Source organism: Rhinopithecus roxellana, chromosome 10 (assembly GCF_007565055.1).
Source record: "Rhinopithecus roxellana isolate Shanxi Qingling chromosome 10, ASM756505v1, whole genome shotgun sequence".
NCBI lineage: Eukaryota > Metazoa > Chordata > Mammalia > Primates > Cercopithecidae > Rhinopithecus > Rhinopithecus roxellana.
This window is the reverse complement of record NC_044558.1, coordinates 43,243,460-43,256,451: the sequence shown is the minus strand read 5'-3', so window position 1 is coordinate 43,256,451 and position 12,992 is coordinate 43,243,460. Positions and strand designations below refer to the sequence as shown.

General features: G+C 40.0%; 1 long non-coding RNA gene across 1 annotated transcript in view; it reads left to right on the top strand.

Annotated features, from left to right (window-relative positions):
- The window catches only part of LOC115900064, a 43,665-nt gene extending 31,088 nt beyond the window's left edge, over positions 1-12,577 (top strand). The window contains exons 2-3 of the long non-coding RNA XR_004059736.1: positions 2,453-2,493; positions 12,545-12,577. This is a non-coding gene — a long non-coding RNA (uncharacterized LOC115900064). The remainder of the gene's footprint in view (positions 1-2,452; positions 2,494-12,544) is intronic.
- Positions 12,578-12,992: the final 415 nt, after the last annotated feature.

Here is a 12,992-nt window from a genome sequence, read left to right as displayed (position 1 = left end):
ATGGTAGCAACATCACATGTGAATCTCATGCACATCACCTAGTCAGGGCAGTGAGAATGCATTTCACAACAGGGAACAAAGCTCCAAGTTATAATCAAGCTAATTGATCATTTCAAATGTTTAGTCTTCTCTGCTTGATAAAAGCAATAATGGGAGAACTTATCAAGCAGATGTGTAAGTTAATCATAAACTTCTTCCAGCTTCCCATTTCCCAAGGACCAAGTGTATCTTTGTCTTTGAGTACAGCAGGCCTGTGTGATTCCAGTCTGCAGTCCTATTGTGCAGCTCTCTACTGAGAACACAAGAGCATATAATGCCCTTCTGCTCAAAGCTCAGCTCAGTGCTGTCTCGTAGACAATGGCACCAAAATGTATTTTGTTCACGCATGGTAGATGGATGATTTCCCCACATGTACTGGGCTCTCCTGTTTCTCTAACCCCTATTTTCCACCTCTCTAACTCTGGCCCCCTGCTTGCTACTTTCTTCCTAAATATCAGCTTGGTTCCCAACCTGCCTCAGGTATCTACTTAAATGTCCCCTTAACACAGAAGCCTTCCTTGATTGCAGTTTCTAACAGAGAACCCTGGCCCTTTACAGGCAAAACGCTTTTCCAACCCCTGCTGTTTAGGAACATAACCTCTCCAACACGCTCTATTCTTTTTAAATGCCTTTTTACATTTTTCATAGCATGTATTGCCATCTGGCATGTTATATGCTTATTCATTTGTTTTGTGCTGCTTGTTTCCTCCATTGAGGGCAGACACTTTGACACTTAGATTTATTGACTGATGAATAACCGGCTTCCAGATCATCTACCTGGCAAATAGTAGGTATTTAGTAAAAGTTTTTGAATGGATAAATGTGCGTTTCTGTATGTAGTACAGTTTGCTTTTCATTTAGAAGGGGGAAAAAAGAGGTATCTTGTCTTATGCTTATTAAGCCTTCCATTTTATTAATGGCAGTGCAATGAGCTCATTGAGAAAACATATGTTATTCAGAAACAAACCCGAGTTCAAGTCTTCACTCTGCCATTTAACAACTACGTCTGTAACTTAACCTCGCCAACTCTCAATTTATTAACCTGTAAAATAAGTATACTAGTACTTATTTCACAGATTTTTTGGTATTACATGAGATGATAAATATAAAGTATTTACTGTGACATATAATTTGTATTTTAAAACATCTGCTGGGCGTGGTGGCTCACTCCTGCAATGCCAGCACTTTGGGAGGCCAAGGTGGGAGGATTGCTTGACTTCAGGAGTTTGAGACCAGCCTGGGCAACATGGTGAGACCCCATCTCTACAAAAAATTTAAAAAATTAGCCAGGCATGGGCAGGGCGTGGTGGCTCACGTCTGTAATCCCAGCACTTTAGGAGGCCGAGGTGGGAGGAACACAAGGTCAGGAGTTCGAGCCAGCCCAATATGGTGAAACCCATCTCTACTAAAAATACAAAAAATTAGCCAGGCGTGGTGGCAGGTGCCTGTAGTCCCAGCTACTCGGGAGGCTGAGGCAGGAGGATGGCATGTACCCGGGAGGTGGAGCTTGCAGTGAGCCGAGATGGTGCCACTGCACTCCAGCCTGGGTGACAGAGCCAGACTCTGTCTCAAAGAAAACAAAATAAAACAAAACAAAAAAACACACACAAAAAAACAGAAAAAAAAAAAATTAGCCAGGCATGGTGGTCTGTGCCTGTAGTGTCAGCTACTCAGGTGGCTGAGGTGGGAGGATCACTTGAGCTTGGCAGATAGAGGATGCAGTGAGCTGTGTTTGCACCACTGCACTCCATCGTGGGCAACAGAGCAAGACCCTGTCTCAAAGAACAAACAAAAACAGAAACAAAAACACATTGTGACTAATGCCTGTAATCCCAGCACTTTGGTAGTCTGAGGAAGGTGGATTGCTTGAACTCTGGAGCTCTGTAGCAGGGCAGCATGGCGAAACCCTGTCTCTACAAAAAATACAAAAATTATCCAGGTGTGGTGGTGCTTGCCTGTGGTTCCAGGTACTTGGGGGACTGAGGTGGGAGAATTACCTGAGCCTGGGAGACGGAGGTTGCAGTGAGCTGAGATCATGCCACTGCATTCCAGTCTGGGTGACAGAGGGAGAACCTCCCTCAAAAAACAAAAACAGAAACAAAACAAAACCCATTATCTTTGTTATTTCACAAAATTCAATAATGCACACATTTCAGTTTAAGTTGACTGTCACCTGATTCCTGAATCTGCACTGATATTGGATAACGACCTGCTAAAACAGAACCTTTACTGTGATTTCAGGAAAAATGCTTAACATGATTATATGACAGATTGAAAGTGAAGTTATTAAAGGATAGAAGAAAACTGAAAATGAGTTCAGTTGAGGGGTCATGTGTTTGGTATTTTTGCTCTATATAAACCTTTCAAAATGTACTTAGTCAAATTGATCTGTCTTTTCTTTTATGACTTTTAGGTTTTGTACCATAGAAAAAAGGCTTTCCCTACTCAAAGATCGTAAGTACATTAATACAATATTTTCTTCTAAAATTGTTATGGCTATTTTTTTTACATTTAAATTTTAGATATGTCTAGAATTTATTTTCATATATATTTTTTTGAAATAGCTCTCCATGTGTCCATAATGAAATAATTCACTGTCCCAGTACTGCAGTGTTGATAATTTATACTACCATTAATACTCTTAAATAGCTAGTAGAATTAATCTTTTTCTTTTAGGGTTTTTCAGAAATTTCATGATTTTTCTCAGATGTTAATTTCAGTTGTAAACAAGCCTTTTGATAGTTTGTTCACTATCATACAAAGTTTATTAAAAATTTTCTTATCATTACAATATTGAATCTTTCTGTGAACAAGATAACTACTTCTTTTTATTTGGCTACTTTTATGCTCTTTGGTCAAATTTTAAAGTTCTAAAAATATATATGTTAAGTTTGTTCTTAGATATTTTATAATGTTTTCAGATATTGTTATAAATGAGCCATTGTCTTCCATTACATTTTTATAACACTATTATTTGACATAGAAAATCTTTAAAAAAATTTTTTTTACTGTTTTTCTTTTCTATTATTATACCTTGAGTTCTGGGGTACATGTGCAGAACGTGCAGGTTTGTTACATAGGTATACATGTGCCATGGTGGTTTGCTGCACCATCAACCTGTCATCTACATTAGGTATTTCTCCTAATGCTATCTCTTGCCTAGCCCCCCAACCCCCAGTAGACCCCGGTGTGTGGTGTTCCCCTCCCTCTGTCCATGTGTTCTCATTGTTCACCTTCCACCTATGAGTGAGAACATACAGTGTTTGGTTTTCTGTTCTTGTTTTAGTTTGCTGAGAATGATGGTTTCCAGTTTCATCCATGTCCCTGCAAAGGACATGAACTCATCCTTTTTATGGTTGCATAGTATTCCATGGTATATACGTGCCACATCCACATTTTCTTTATCTAGTCTATCATTGATGGACATTTGGGTTGGTTCCAAGTCTTTGCTATCATGAACAGTGCCACAATAAACATATGTGTGCATGTGTCTTTACAGTAGAATGATTTATAATCCTTTGGGTATATACCCAGTAATGGGATTGCTGGGTCAAATGGTATTTCTGGTTCTAGATACTTGAGGAATCACCACACTGTCTTCCACAATGGTTGAACTAATTTACACTCCCACCAACAGTGTAAAAGTGTTCCTATTTCTCCATATCCTCTCCAGCACCTGTTGTTTCCTGACTTTTTAATGATTGCCATTCTAACTGGCGTGAGATGGTATCTCATTGCAGTTTTGATTTGCATTTCTCTAATGACCAGTGATGATGAGCTTTTTTCATATAGTTGTTGGCTACATAAATGTCTTCTTTTGAGAAGCATCTGTTCATATCCTTTGCCCACTTTTTGATGAGGTTGTTTTTTTCTTGTAAATTTAAGTTCTTTGTAGATTCTGGATATTAGCCTTTTGTCAGAGGGATAGATTGCAAAAGTTTTCTCCCATTCTGTAGGTTGCCTGTTCACTCTGATGATAGTTTCTTTTGCTGTGCAGAAGCTCTTTAGTTTAATTAGATCCCATTTGCCAATTTTGGCTTTTGTTGCCATTGCTTTTGGTGTTTTAGTCATGAAGTCTTTGACCATGCCTATGTCCTGAATGGTATTACCTAGGTTTTCTTCTAGGGTTTTTATAGTTTTAGGTCTTACATTTAAGTCTTTAATCCATCTTGAGTTAATTTTTGTATAAGGTGTAAGGAAGGGGTCCAGTTTCAGTTTTCTGCATATCCCCGTTGCTTGTTTTTGTCAGGTTTGTCAAAGGTCAGATGGTTGTAGATGTGTGGTGTTATTTCTGAGGCCTCTGTTCTGTCCCATTGGTCTATATATTTGTTTTGGTAACAGTACCATGCTGTTTTGGTTACTGTAGCCTTGTAGTATAGTTTGAAGTCAGGTAGCATGATGCCTCCAGCTTTGTTCTTTTTGTTTAGGATTGTCTTGGCTATGCGGGCTCTTTTTTGGTTCCATATGAAATTTAAAGTAGTTTTTTCCAATTCAGTGAAGAAAGTCAATGGTAGCTCGATGGGGAGAGCATTGAATCTGTAAATTACTTTGGGCACTATGGCCATTTTCATGATATTGATTATTCCTATCCATGAACATGGAATGTTTTTCCATTTATTTGTGTCCTCTCTTATTTCCTTGAGCAGTGGTTTTGTAGTTCTCCTTGAAGAGGTCCTTCACATCCCTTGTAAGTTGTATTCCTAGGTATTTTATTCTTTTTGTAGCAATTGTGAATGGGAGTTCTCTCATGATTTGGCTCTCTGTTTGTCTGTTATTGGTGTATAGGAATGCTTGTGATTTTTCACATTGATTTTGTATCCTAAGACTTTGCTGAAGTTGCTAATCAGCTTGAGGAGATTTGGGGCTGAGACGATGGGGTTTTCTAAATATACAATCATGTCATCTGCAAACAAAGAAAATTTGACTTCCTCTTTTCCTATTTGAATACCTTTATTTCTTTCTCTTGCCTGATTGCCCTGGCCAGAACTTCCAATACTATGTTGAATAGGAGTGGTGAGAGAGGGTATCCTTGTCTTGTGCTGGTTTTCAAAGGGAATGCTTCCCGTTTTTGCCCATACAGTATGATATTGGCTGTGGGTTTGTCATAGTTCTTATTATTTTGAAATACATTCCATCAATATCTATTTCATTGAAAGTTTTTAGCATGAAGTGCTGTTGAATTTTGTCAAAGGTCTTTTCTGCATCTATTGAGAAAATCATGTGGTTTTTGACATTAGTTCTGTTTATGTGATGGATTACGTTTGTTGATGTGCGTATGTTGAACCAGCCTTGCATCCCAGGGATGAAGCTGACTTGATCGTGGTGAATAAGCTTTTTGATGTGCTGCTGGATTCAGTTTGCCAGTATTTTATTGAGGATTTTCACATCGATGTCCACCAGGGATAGTGGCCTGAAATTTTCTTTTTTGTTGTTGTTGTGTCTCTGCCAGGTTTTGGTATCAGGATGATGCTGGCCTCATAAAATGAGTTAGGAAGGATTCCCCTGTTTTCTGTTGTTTGAAATAGTTTCAGAAGGAATGGTACCAGTTCCTCTTTGTACCTCGGGTAGAATTTGGCTGTGAATCTGTCTGGTCTTGGACTTTTTTCTGTTGGTAAGCTATTAATTACTGCCTCAGTTTCAGAACTTGTTATTGGTCCATTCAGAGATTTGACTTCTCCCTGGTTTAGACTTGGGAGGGTGTATATGTCCATTAATTTATCCATTTCTTCTAGATTTTCTAGTTTATTTGCATAGAGGTGTTTCTCTGATGGTAGTTTGTATTTCTGTGGGATCAATACTGATGTCCCCTTTATCAGTTTTTACTCTATTTGATTCTTCTCTCTTTTGCTCTTTATTAGTCTGGCTAGTGGTCTATCTATTTTGTTGATCTTTTCCAAAAACAAGCTCCTGGATTCACTGATTTTTTGAAGGGTTTTTCATATCTCTGTCTCCTTCAGTTCTGCTCTGATCTTAATTATTTCTTGTCTTCTGCTAGCTTTTGAATTTGTTTGCTTTTGCTTCTCTAGTTGTTTTCATTGTGACGTTAGGGTGTCGATTTTAGATCTTTCGTGATTTCTCTTGTGGGCATTTAGTGTTATAAATTTCTCTCTAAACACCTTTTTAAATGTGTCTCAGAGATTCTGGTACATTGTGTCTTTGTTCTCATTGGTTTCAAAGAACATCTTTATTTCTGTCTTCATTTTGTTATTTACCCAGTAAGTCATTCAGGAGCAGGTTGTGCAGTTTCCATGTAGTTGTGTGATTTTGAGTGAGTTTCTTAATCCTGAGGTCTAACTTGATTGCACTATGATCTGAGAGACTGTTTGTTATGATTTTCATTCTTTTGCATTTGCTCAGGAGTGTTTTACTTCCAATTATGTAGTCAATTTTAGAATAAGTGCAATGTGGTGCTGAGAAGAATGTATATTCTATTGATTTGGGGTGGGGAGTTCTGTAGATGTCTGTTAGGTCCACTTGATCCAGAGCTGAGTTCAAGTCCTGGATATCCTTTTTAATGTTCTGTCTCATTGATCTGTCTAATATTGACACTGGAGTGTTAAAGTCTCCCACTATTATTGTGTGGGAATCTAAGTTTCTTTGTAGGTCTCTAAGAACTTGCTTTATGAATCTGGGTGCTCCTGTATTGGGTGCATATATATTTAGGATAGTTAGTTCTTCCTGTTGAATTGATCCCTTTACCATTAAGTAATGCCTTTCTTTGTCTCTTTTGATCTTTGTTGGTATAAAGTCTGTTTTATCAGAGGCTAGGATTGCAATCCCTGCTTTTTGTTTGTTTGTTTGTTTTCCATTTGCTTGGTAAATATTCCTCCATCCCTTTATTTTGAGCCTATGTGTGTCTTTGCAAGTGAGATGGGTTTCCTGAATACAGTACACTGATGGGTCTTGATTCTTTATCCAATTTGCCAGTCTGTGTCTTTTAACTGGGGCATTTAGCCTGTTTACATTTAAGGTTAATATAGTTATGTGTGAATTTGATCCTGTCGTTATGATGCTAGCTGGTTGTTTTGCCCATTAGTTGATGTAGTTTCTTCATAGTGTCGATGGTCTTTACAATTTGGTATGTTTTTGCAGTGGCTGGTACGGTTGTTCCTTTCTATGTTTAGTGCTTCCTTCAGGAGCTCTTGTAAGGCAGGGCAGGTGGTGACAAAATCTCTCAGCATTTGCTTGTCTGTAAAGGATTTTATTTTTCCTTTGCTTATGAAGCTTAGTTTGGCTGAATATGAAATTCTGGGTTGAAAATTCTTTTCTTTATGAATGTTGAATATTGGCCCCCCACTCTCTTCTGGCTTGTAGGGTTTCTGCCAAGAGATCTGCTGTTGGTCTGATGGGCTTCCTTTTGTGGGTAACCTGTCCTTTCTCTCTGGTTGCCCTTAACCTTTTTTCCTTCATTACTGAATCTGATGATTATGTGTCTTGGGGTTGTTCTTCTCGAGGAATATCTTTGTGGTGTTCTCTGTATTTCCTGAATTTGAATGTTGGCCTGCCTTGCTAGGTTGGGGAAGTTCTCCTGGATAATATCCTGAAGAGTGTTTTCCAACTCGGTTCCATTCTTCCCATCACTTTCAGGTACACCAATCAAATGTAGATTTGGTCTTTTCACATAGTCCTATATTTCTTGGAGGCTTTGTTTGTTTAATTTTTTTTCTCTAATCTCGTCTTCTCATTTTATTTCATTAAGTTGATCTTCAATCTCTGATATCCTTTCTTCTGCTTAATTAATTTGGCTACTGATACTTGTGGATGTTTCACGAAGTTCTTGTGCTGTGTTTTTCAGCTCCATCAGATCATTTATGTTCTTCTCTAAAATGGTCATTCTAGTCAGCAATTCCTCTAACCTTTTTTCAAGGTTCTTAGCTTCCTTGCATTGGGTTCGAACATGCTCCTTTAGCTCAGAGGAGTTTGTTATTACCCACCTTCTGAAGCCTACTTCTGTCAATTCATCAAATTCATTTTCTATCTTGTTTTGTTCCCTTGCTTGAGAGGAGTTGTGATCCTTTGGAGGAGAAGAGGTATTCTGGTTTTTGGAATTTTCAGCCATTTTGCACTGGTTTCTCCCCATCTTCATGGATTTATCTATCTTTGGTCTTTGATTTTGGTGACCTTTGGATGGGGTCTCTGAGTGGATGTCCCTTTTGTTGATCTTGATGCTATTCCTTCCTGTTTGTTACTTTTCCTTCTAACAGTCAGGTCCCTCTGCTGCAGGTCTGCTGGAGTTTGCTGGAGGTCCACTCCAGACCCTGTTTGCCTGGGTATCACCAGCAGAGACTGCAGAACAGCAAAGATTGCTGTCAGTTCTTTCCTCTGGAAGCTTCGTTCCAGAGGGGTACCCGCCAGATGCTAGTGAGAGCTCTCCTGTATGAGGTGTCTGTTGGCCCCTACTGTGAGGTGTCCCCCAGTCAGGATACATGGGGGCCAGGGACCCACTTGAGGCAGTCTCACCCTTAGCAGAGCTTGAATGCTGTGCTGGGAGATCTGCTCTCTTCTTAGGCATCAGGCAGGGACATTTAAGTCTGCTGAAGCTGCACCCACAGCCACCCCTTCCCCCAGGTACTCTGTCCCAGGGAGATGGGGGTTTTATCTATAAGTCCCTGACTGGGGCTGCTGCCTTTTTTTCAGAGATTCCCTGCTCAGAGAGGAGGAATCTAGAGAGGCAGTCTGGCCACAGCAGCCTTGTTGAGCTGTGGTGGGCTCCACCCAGTTTGAACTTCCCGGTGGCTTTGTTTACACTGGGAGGGTAAAACCACCTACTCAAGCCTCAGCAATGGCAGACGCCCCTCCCCTCAGCAAGCTCTAGCATCCTAGGTTGACCTCAGACTGCTGTGCTGGCAGCCAGAATTTCAAGCCAGTGGATCTTAGCTTCTGGTCTCCATGGGGGTGGGACCCAGTGAGCCAGACCACGTGGCTGCACGACTTCAACCCCCTTTGCAGGGGAGTGAACAGTTCTGTCTTGCTGGCATTCCAGGTGGCACTGGGGTATGAAAATATCCTCCTGCAGCTAGCTCAGTGTCTGCCCATATGGCTGCCCAGTTTTGTGCTTGAAACCCAGGGCCCTGGTGGCGTAGGCACCGGAAGGAATCTCCTGTTCTGCGGGTTGCGAAGACCATGGGAAAAGCGCAGTATCTGGGCCAGAGTGCACTGTTCCTCATGGCATAGTCTCTCAGGGCTTCCCTTGGCTGGGGGTGGGAGGAATCCCCCGACCCCTTGTGCTTCCCAGGTGAGGCGACGCCCCATCCTGCTTTGGCTCGCTCTCCATGGGCTGCACCCACTGTCCAACCAGTCCCAGTGAGATGAACCAGGTACCTCAGTTGGAAATGCAGAAATCACCTGCCTTCTGTATCAATCTCGCTGGGAGCTGGAGACCCGAGCTGTTCCTATTCAGCCATGTTGCCAGCAAATACAGAAAAAGTTTTGATAAACTTACTAAGTTCTCTTTTTGCCAATAATATACTTCTTTTCATTTATTCTTTTTTTAAAAATTTGTTTGTTTTTAGAGATTGGGACCCCCTGTGTTACTCAGGCTGGTCTCAAATTCCTGGCCTTAAATGATCCTCCCACCTTGGCCTCCTAAAGTGCTGGAATTGCAGGTGTGAGCCAATCATTTATTCTTTTGAGTTCTCTAGGTATGGGAAAAATAATTTTTCTACTTCTTTCCCATTTCTATACTGGATAGTATTGTCTGAAAAGCTGAATAATACTGGAGTTACTGGATATCCTTATCACGTTCCCAATGGTAATGAGAATTTTTCTACCATCTCATCATTAGCCATGAGGTTCTTTATGTCTACTTTACTAAGATTTTGTATCATAAAAGTCAGGTATGGCCGGGTGCAGTGGCTCATGCCTGTAATCCTAGCACTTTGGGAGGCCGAGGCGGGTGGATTGTGAGGTCAGGAGTTCAAGACCAGCGTGGCCATGATGGTGAAACCCTGTTTCTACTAAAAATACAAAAATTAGCCAGACATGGTGGTGGGTGCCTGTAATCCCAGTGAATAGTTTCTACTCAGGAGGCGGAGGCAGAGAATTGCCTGAACCCGGGAGGTAGAGGTTGCAGTGAGCTGAGATTGCGCCACTGTACTCCAGCCTGGGCCACAGAGTGAGACTCCATCTCAAAAAACAAAAAAGTCAAGTATATATATATATATTTTGTATACAATTAATTTATTTATTTTTAAGAGACAAGGCCTTGCTCTGTCATCCAGGCTGGAGTGCAGTGGTGTAATCACAGCTCATTACAATCTGGAGCTCCCAGGCTCAAGGGATTCTCCCACCTCAGCTTCCTGAGTAGCTAGAACTACAGGCATGGGTCATCAGGCCTGGCTGATTTTTTCCATTTTTTTGTGAAGACAGGGTCTCACACTATGTTGCTCAGGCTGGTCTCAAACTCCTGACCTCAAGTGATCCTCGTGCCTTGGCCTCCCAAAGTGCTGGGATTATAGGTGTGAGCCACCACACTCAGCCAGAAGTAGGTTTTTTTATCTTGTCAAAAAATAAGGGATACATATTTACATAATTTATCATTTATATTTATTTAATAATATATATTATATATATATACTGATTTTATAGCATGTAGGGCCTTGAACTTTTTATTATTTTCTTACTTGACTCAAAAATATGATAAATTATATAAACATATTTGTTAACTTTGAACCATTTTTGCATTCTAGAATCTCTTGACTTGGTTATGGTGTAATACTCTTTAATACACTATCCAATTATAGTTGCTAAAATCACACTTAAGATTTTAATGTCAACATTCATAAGTGAGCTTGGTCTTTTCTTTTTAGACTCTATTTAGGTCAGATTTTTGTATGAGTGTTATGCTGACTTTGCAGAACAAGCCTTTCTTTTCACAGCCCTTTTTTCCCCATGCACTCTTGGAAAGTTTAAATAGTATTGAAATTAATTTTTCCTCAAAAGTTTTGAGGATTTCCCTTATGAAACATGGTACTTTTAGGCAATTTAGGATTTTGGTAAGTTTCTCAATTTATTCCATAGTTACCAGTCTGTGTTTTCTGTCTCTTCAGGGTTCAGCTTTGATGATTTTTTTTCCAAAAAAATTATTTGTTTTCAGATTTATTTGCTTTCAATGTTGCAAAGACTTTGTTAGGAGCCTTCCTATTTCCCATTCCTCAGATTTCTATTGATGGAAGAGAATGTATGAGTATGATATTTCTGACTGCTTTGTCACCCTAGCTGTCTCTCCCCAAGGGAGGGGGAGTGACTTCTTTGGCTGTGAAACTGGGAGCTTAGCTGAACATGAGTGACTTGGCTTTATCTCTTCCAAAGGAGCTGCTCCTCAGAATTCACATGCTCACTTTGGTTCCAGGAGAGTGGCCTGGCCCTGCGGGACCTGACAGTGGGTTGGACGGTTTTTTATCTCTGGAGTGTTGGGTTGTGATTCTAAGCCTTGTATTCTAATCAGCTTAACAACAACAGGTCTGACTTTTGATCTTTATTGATTTAATGCCTCTCTCTTAGTTCTCCATATTTTCTCACTTGGGAGGAGGAAAGAGTGGTTTTATTTGTTAGGACCTTCAAACCCTTAATACTGACTTTAATAGATGACTAAGGACTAGAATTTAGGGGATAAAATAAAACATAGAAATGGAGACTTCTTAAAGGCCAGCTTGGGTAGTTTGGGACTATGTCAAGACACCTAGGTATTTGAGTAGTTTATAACCATAATGTCCTGTACCTGGTCTTCACCTAGCATGGGCCTTAGTGTGGAGAGAAAGAGAGGGCAGCTCTGTAGCTCATTGACACTAAATGCTGCACCTTTGCTTTCACCAAAGCAAACAGCCAGGACAAGGATTAAATGATCAGAAAAGAATCTTTTAGTTTCAGTTAAAGCAGATTGAGATTCAGTGTGCAGATTTTGTAAGCATTGTGGGTGCAATGAATTTCTCTCTGAAACTTTTTATTCTCAGCAAGGACTGCCGAGAGCTAAGTTATATAAGAGCTCTCAAACTTAAATGTGCAAACAAATCTCTCAGGGGTCCTGTTAAAATGCAGATTTGGATTCTGTAATTCTGGGGGAGAACCCAAGATTTTGCATTTCTAGCAAGTTTCAGGTGATGCTGCTGCTGCTAATCTGAGAGATGCACATTAGTGAGGTGTTAGACTTTGCTTAGCAGACATTAGATTAGCAGACCCCAGTTTGATTTCTTGTTACCTTGTTTTGAACAGCATTCAAGGTGAAAGGGGCCATTTTGGACTCATGCAGCTTGTCATAGGCTTTGGTTTCAGATTAAGCTTCACCATGTGGCCTCCAGTTGGCGCTGCATGTGCTAATCATGTAAATTCTGATCTGGCTCCAAATGTCAGTGACCCAGACTATCTCTTTACTATGCAGAAGTGGTAGATTTCATTAATAATAAAAAAAAAAATTAAAAGTAAACTGAACTCTTGTTGTATAGCAAATATGTCATCTTCTTGGTGTGAAATGGAGAAACAATTCAGTGAACTTATTTCAAATTTTCAGGCTAAAGCAGGCGATTTTAGAAGACTTGTGCCTGGAATACTCGGAGAATCATGTTTCCTGGGGAAATCAAGGAGGAACTAGATTGGTATGTAAAAATATGCTTTCCACTACCGTTGGTATTTAAAAATATGCATGCCCACTACCATTAAAACAGGGATTATGAGCAAATGAAAGAAAAATTAAGGAAGACAGACTGATAAAGACTGCAAGAAGAGAGAGAGTTTCCCTCTGAGAAAAAGTGAGACCTTACAGGATAGACTAGCTACATATATGGAAAAAATATATACTCATATCCAACTGCTTTTAAATATAGGCTTGCAAAAGGAAAGATATTTTGGTATTTATCTGAATAGAGAGGGGCTGCTAGAGAATAGAGAAATCTAGACAAGAATTAGAAGAAGCAATGTTCAGACAGTAAGAGCAAAGAAGGCCCAAGAGTGCTAGCATT